Source organism: Gadus chalcogrammus, chromosome 10 (genome assembly GCF_026213295.1).
Source record: "Gadus chalcogrammus isolate NIFS_2021 chromosome 10, NIFS_Gcha_1.0, whole genome shotgun sequence".
Classification (NCBI taxonomy): domain Eukaryota; kingdom Metazoa; phylum Chordata; class Actinopteri; order Gadiformes; family Gadidae; genus Gadus; species Gadus chalcogrammus.
In genome coordinates, this window is record NC_079421.1 from 13,425,646 (window position 1) to 13,433,408 (window position 7,763).

General features: G+C 40.3%; 1 protein-coding gene across 1 annotated transcript in view; it reads left to right on the plus strand.

Moving 5' to 3' along the window:
- Positions 1 to 7,763, plus strand: part of LOC130391001 (copine-5-like) — a 49,757-nt gene that overhangs the window by 26,166 nt on the left and 15,828 nt on the right. The window lies entirely within an intron of this gene.

Sequence of the window (7,763 nt, forward strand, 5' to 3'; positions counted from 1 at the left end):
GTTAGGTGTTCGAGCAGCGAAGCTGCTTGGTCCCCTATTGTTTCTGTACCGTTCATTTTTCCCCCTAAATTCTGTAAAAGTCATACTGCAGCCTATGCCGTAAGTCGAAAACTCTTGACATTTTCAGGTAAGGTTACCAGTAACCCCCATTACCCATAAACCCAAATGTGATACTGCCCCCAAAGGTGGCGATAATGTAAAAATCATGAATTAGGCTTATTTCTCCTCAGGAGATTGACCTGGACTCAAATCATATTAATCTCTAGAATCAGATGCATCATTATGGCCCTGCTCTTATGCCCTAACAATGTTTATTTTCCCACAATTTCATAGAAAAGCCAAACGTCCACAGTCTCAGACCATTTTTCCTATGTAACCCTTTTGTTATTGTATCCAGCTTAATGTCTTTTCCCACAATTTCATTGAAAAGCCAAATATGATAAATACTTTTGTAGACAGTAAAAAAAATGTCTAATAAAAATCATAAAATCTCTAGACAAAGCCTCACAAAAGTTATCAAAAAGTTTTTTTAAATTTTGTTCCATTTCAGAAATATTGGCCAATTATGTTGGAGCAGTTAGCCCATTTTTCTTACATGACCATTTTGTCATTGTATAAAAAAACAACCAACTATCATTAGCTGGATACCAATACCCCCAACTACCCATGAACCCAAATTGTGGTACTGCACCTAAAGGTTTTTATTAATAAAAAAAGTTATGAACTGGCCTTATTTCTCCTTACCAGATTGACCTGGACTCAAAATTCTTTAATCATATTGATCTCTAAAATCAGATGCATCTTTTTCACCCAGGTCTTCTGCTCCAAAAATGTTTACTTTTCCCACAATTACATAGAAAAGCCAATTGTCCACAGTCTCAGCCCATTTTTTCAACATTAGTTTTCAGATCTGTACTCATTTAAGAAAGCTCTTAATTCTCTTGTGAAATGTTTGCTTTGAGTTTTCCTGAGGTTGTGTGATTATCAATAGAAATGTTCAATATGTGAATGAGGCTTGAAGTATTTCAGTAATGTCAGTGGCTCATTGTACTGGTGATCCTTGGATTGAGAGTTCAAAACACGATTAGAGCATTATGAACATGACATTCTGTCATTGCCAGTCAATTATGAAACACAACATTGAACAGCAACTGAAATTCATCACAATCAACATTCCGGCTCATTAATTTCCAAGAATCTATAGTAGCCAAGACACAGTATGGCATTCAGGGGAACTTCTTCGGTAACAATTCTTCTTTGATAATATTCATATGACATAAAGTCATATTTATATTTCTTCCGTTAGTGGTCTTGACTACAAACGTTAGGTATGTATTTTTAAGAAAGACATTTATTCACTTGAGAAATGTTGGCTTGGACTTTTCCTTATGTTGTGTGCTTATCAATAGACATTTCGACCATGTGAATGAGGCTTCAGCTCAGGTTTGTCAGTGGCTCAATGGGATAATTCCTTGTATTGGTGATCCATAGGTTGAGAGTTTGAATGCCGATCAGAGTATTAGGAGCAAGCTGAACGTGACATTCGGACATTGCTCTGCATGGCACTCACCTGACAGCTGATGCAAAGTATTGCATTAAGTGGAGCATCAACATCTTTCCTTTATTATTATTAATATTTATATGTCTTCCATTAGTGTGTTCTTGACTTTTCAGTAAAAATGTAGTTTTAAAATTTGTTAAGTTCCTTTTGTTTATGTTTTTAGGTTGTATTGCTACACAATTGTCAAATAGAAAACAGTGGGTTCATGGACGTCAAGTGATATTGAAAGCTAATACTGATACACAGTATATACCCAGCAAGGATAGTTCTCTACTTTTACTCTAAAAGCAGACAAGAAGGCTTATTATTAAAAATCAGAGCGTTGTTTTCAATATTTGGTGTTATGCTATGGTTATAATCATATTGGTGCACATCCTCAGGGCAAATGCCAAAATTATAACTATTACTACTATATAAATATAAAAAAATGCTAAAAATATAAAGCACATGTTAACTCAGATCTTTTGTTGTCAAGAATATCATAATAATAACATGAGAATATCAATCATGTTCTATTATGACAAACTGTTTAGCCTGCACTTGCAGGAAGGTTAAATTGAGAAACATAACAAATCTGGGCACTAATGCTAAAGGTTGTAAACATAACAAAAGTACTATCATTTAGTTACAAGAGCTTACTACTTTGGATTACACACCTGTTTTAATATAAGGTCATGCTGAGGGTGCAATCTTCTTTGCAGATAACACAAGAGAACAAAAAAAAAAACACACACAAACACATTTGCACACATGCACACACACACACACACACACACACACACACACACACACACACACACACACACACACACACAATAGGGACAGTTTTAAATACACACAAGCATCTTTGCGAGTGGTGGACTGGACCGTGTCTAATGAAATGTGCCGGGGACATGATAGGCTGTATGCCAATCCACTGTCCCCTGAACTCACACTCACACACTCTCCTCCCACGCAGATTCATAATGCAGGCCTGGACGCTTCACTGAGCACCGCACTCCCAAGATTAGGCTGGGGGGGGTGATATCGTAGAGCCAACAAGGACAGCAACAGAGAGCGAGACACACACACAGACCGATAGACAGACAGAAAGAAAGTGACACAAGAGAGAGATATGGATAAGGTTGAGAGAGCAAGAGAGAGAGAGAGAGAGAGAGAGAGAGAGAGAGAGAGAGAGAGAGAGAGAGAGAGAGAGAGAGAGATTTTTAAAGTCATACTTTATTTCAGTTTACACAACCAGAGCAGATCAATTAATCAATCTATTCCATCAAAAAGCAGAGATAAAAAAAAAAATATATATTTTTTTAAAACATTTATAAAAGATGGCTAAAGTGCAATTAATTTTTAATCACAGTGCAAAGTGCTTGATACACATCCTCAAAGGTTTCAAGATTTTGCATTAACTCATAAAACCGGAAGTCAACCAAAACTCAGGCTTTAACCAGAGCAGGAAACAGTACAACAACATTAGTCCCTGGTTGGTTCTCAAACGTATTCCTCCTAGTGATGTTAATCACCATTTTGGCTTGACCCAAGATGAGGTTCATACAGAAATTTGCATACATTCTGTATTTTTTTTAAACATATTCAATCCACTATTCAGTGTGTTTCAGCCCTGCTCTCTAAACCTTTCTTATTAAAATCTTTGACACAGGCAAACTGTTTCCCAGTGACCGTATTCAGCCGCATAGTGGTTGGGTTCTCGATGTTAAAAGCAGACCTGTACACCCTTGCAAATTGGGTGAGAGTACTAGCAAAAGTAGTTCAATCTCATCTATGGTGCAGGCAGCACGCCATTTTTTCAGGAGTGTCGACACCAACCGAAGCGACCTCAGCATCATGGAAGTAGCAAGCACCCTCCTATTCCCAAAACGCGACTCCTTCAGGTCAACTACATCTTTCAGCGTGACGACATTGGCACTACACAGAATATTCTGTAGCGAAGGGAAATTGGCTGGAGAGATATTCAGATGTGCCCTTCCAACCAGAGGTTCTTTGAGGAGCCAATGCAAGGAGATTATTAACACAGGAGGCCAATTATTAATGAATCAGTACATTTTTGTACTGAAATATTTGACAATAGCCACCACCTTCCTTTAACACTTTCAGGTGCTCCCTCCAAATTCCTCTCCATGAATTCATCACTCCTCTGAAAGACATCCAAATTCTTGAAACCAACTTTCCTCCAGTTTAAATTATCTGGAGGACTTGGCACTCCGTCCAGCCATTGACCCAGCAATAGAGCCTCACTTTTGGAACAATTTCAATTGACCGGGTTCTGTCTTTTGTGATGTTTCGAGTATCACATTTTTGTGATGTTTAAAAACATCCCTAAATTCTTTATCAGTGCCACTAATCACACTTTGACTTCACTGAGCTCAGGAACACACTGCAAATCACCAAACCATGATCTGAAAAACTCACAGTAGTAATTACAGAAGTTTTTAAAATATTAAGATAATGGGCCCCATCTTGCACCCAGCGCAATTTACTTTCTACCCCGACATATGTATCGTTGCTAGTTTTCACCCGGCGCAAAGGAGGTCATTTCCGGTCTCGGAGCATTTAGAGCGTTCCCTTTCGTCTTTGTGATTGTGCCATGAAATCGGCTAGTCGTTGTTTATTGTTAGCTACATTAGCCACTTTAGCAAACCAGCCAGAAAAAAAACAACTTTACATTGTATTGCACACACAGCAAGGCCGTGCAATGCATAAATTGGTGACCGGAATATGTAATCAAGTGTGTAAGAGCATAAAAAATGACCATTGTGGTACAAATACAAAGAAATTAAATCTCTTCACGGCGCAGCCATTTTTGTTGAGAGCGTTAGCAATGCTCTCGTTCTACTCTCAGAATTCAGAGAGATGAAGACAAAAAGGGGGCGTGCCTCCTAGAAATGCCGCAAGAAAGCTGGGAGATTTCCCGACTTCCGACTCGGAAGGCTGGCGTCCGAGGATTCAGGGAACACACCATCAGACCAACCCATGTTAGATTTTTAGAAGAGTAATTTATCTGTCGGTATAATAGCAACAGCGCCAGAGACCCGCCCACAAGCTATTTCCGTTTTGCGCTTCTCACTTGCGTTTCAGACTGCTAAAATAGGGCCCGATGTGTGAAGCATAAAAACCTGGCAAGCCTTGCAAAGGAAATCATATATTACTATGGACGTGAATCCATGAGTACTCTCTTTGCTCCTTGTAAAAAAAAAGAGGCTACATAAATATATCCAAAATTGTATCACTTGCAGACAATTAATAAAATAAATAATGCACTAGATCTTAAAGGGGTAGTTCGGAATTTTGGACATAGGGCCTGATTCCGAAGTGAGCATTGGTATTCTATATCACTGGAGACAGTTTTCAACACATTTCATTCAGTCCTTCTAGTTGCAGAGTTCGCTCGTGCTAGGCTAGCGCAAGTCAACGGGCAATGCTAGCCTGCTATTAAAAACAGTCTTACCCACTCCACAGTACACCCGAGGTAAATCAATTATAACGCCAGACTATAGATTTAAATGTCTGTGTTGATAGAATAATGTTAGAAATAAAACTAACCATGCATCGCATGAATCATCGAGGGACTACTTTCTCAGCAGAAGCGGAATTCTACTATGCGCTGGTTAGGTTTGTAACCGAATCACGACAGAAGAACGTAAACAGAAGCGTGGGACAGAAGCGCAATTGAACGACCAGGCAACATGATGGTTCAGTGTGCTTTTAGAAATTGTAGAAATAAACGGTACAGATGGGCACCACAAAGTTTCCACCAATTTCCAGTGCGAGATCCAGAAAGGAATCAACTGTGGCTTGTTGCTGCTGGCTTTGACATCAAAACACCGGCTCGTACATGTACGGTTCGTTGGATACAACATATTCCTCATAATGGTCTTCAAAAGCAGATGCATCGCTAACTACTCCAAACATGGCCATATCTTGTTAATTTAATACGCTTGTAGAATTCCTTCGTTCACTGTACTCTGCGTTTGTAGCAATGACAGCGGCAGGTAACCTAGGTATCAGTCCGCCGCTGCCGTAGCCTACGTACAGGAATATAAACACTGCTGCTGAGACCCCGCAATTCCCTCAAAATGCAATGCAATGCAAGGTTGGTTTTATTTCTAACATTATTCTATAAACAGACATTTAGATGTATAGTCTGTCGTTATAATTGATTTACCTCGGGTGTACTGTGGAGTGGGTAAGACTGTTTTTAATAGCAGGCTAGCATTGCCCGTTGACTTGCGCTAGCCTAGCACGAGCGATCTCTGCAACTAGAAGGACTGAATGAAATGTGTTGAAAACTGTCTCCAGTGATATAGAATACCAATGCTCACTTCGGAATCAGGCCCTATGTCCAAAATTCCAAACTACCCCTTTAATGTGGTTGGTTCAACAAAAGGATTGATTGATGTAGAAAAGGGTATTTAAGTCTGTTAAGTTTGAAAGAATGGATTCTAAAGTGCCTGTTAGGCAGGAGCTGATATTCTCTGTGTAAGAAACGTAAGAGGTCATTGGACATATATCTGGCCAGCCTGAGTACGCTCTTGTTGTGGGCTTCTGAAGAGGTGTGCTACAGGTAGTCCAATGATCTTTGAACACATTTTAATTTGATGATATCATTTTGCCTTATCTTTGACTGAAAGGCAACTCTGCCAAGCTGTACTACAATAAACCCTTACACTCTGAATCACCGACGTAAAGAACAAAGAAATGATTTTGCAACATGCTCCAAAGGATCGTAATCTCTGCAGGAAAAAGATACGCTGTTGTATCTTTTTGCAGGTACTTTCTATGTGAGAGGTCCAAATGTCTTAAAGTCATCTACGGTGTATTCTTGAGTAGGGTAGCAACTCCAGTGCAAACTAGAATCAACAGTAGACACCAGTAGTTGGTGTATTCGGGCCTCGAGCAGGTTTCTTTTTGGTTTTAAAACTCATCCATTTGTGTGCGCTTTCGAGTTATTTGGGGCACTTTAACAGTTCATCCTATGCTTCCATTTGAGAAATTTCATCCTCTGCATCAATATCATCTACCTGAACTTATCGTCCACTGCTACACCATTCTGGGAATTATGTACGGATGCAGACTCAGTTTGAAATGCATCTTCCCCTGCTGGCTCCGTAGGGGTACTATGATGGGGGGGCTCGCCTCAGCTGAGGAGGTCTCGCCCTCTCCCTCTGTCCGAGCACTATTAGCTTCCGCATCCTACCCGTTTGGGACGGTATCACTGGGGGTTTGTTCTTTATTTGCTTCCCCTCGCCATCAGCAGGAGTATCCCTTTTGTTCAGGCAAGCATGTACTAAGTGGCCAGTTTGGCTGCAGCCAAAGCACTTCCTTAGAGAGGAGGATACGCAAACTGAGTAATGAAACCCTTCTACCGGCACATTAAGAGTGATATCTAGATCCTTATTATCTTTCATGATCATGTACCCATAGCGTCTGAAAGACACAATATGTTTAATATTTGGGTTGCTACTGGAAATAGCTATCTTCCTGATAGGTGTTGCTAGTTTGCCATGATCGTGCTAGTTTGTGCCACGTCGGTCATTTGCTGCTTTAATCCGGTGCCCAATTTATGCATTGCACGGCTTTGCTGTGTGTGCAATACAATGTAAAGTTTTGTTGTTTGTTTTCGAGCTGGTTTGCTAAAGAGACAAATGTAATTTACAGTAACAACGACTAGCCAATGACTGTTTGCCCCGGCTCGTCGTGTAGCAATGTCAACAAAGAAAACAGGGAACGCTATAAGTACTACAAGCCAGGAAATTACGTCGCAAGGGTAACTTGTATGGATGGTGTACGATGCATCTCGAACGCACCATAAGGCTATCATAACCAAGGTCAGGGCAGACGCATCGGTAAGCTAAACGTAACTAAACCTCTAACAAAAAAACAAAAAAACCATGCTAACAAAAATAATAAGTAAGTAAAAAGACAAGAAAAGGTAGAGAAAGTGGTGAATTTGGCAGCACCACACTCAGCACCACTCGCGCACGCAGAGGAAGAAAGAGCGAGAAAGACAGAGAACAGATGGATTGATAATTGAGATAGAGAACCAGAGAGGGTGAGAGAGAAAGAGAGAGAGAGAGAGAGAGAGAGAGAGAGAGAGAGAGAGAGAGAGAGAGAGAGAGAGAGAGGACCTCTACACTCAGTGGTGCAGGAAGAAGACCAACCGGATTATTAAAGACCCTCATCACCCAAG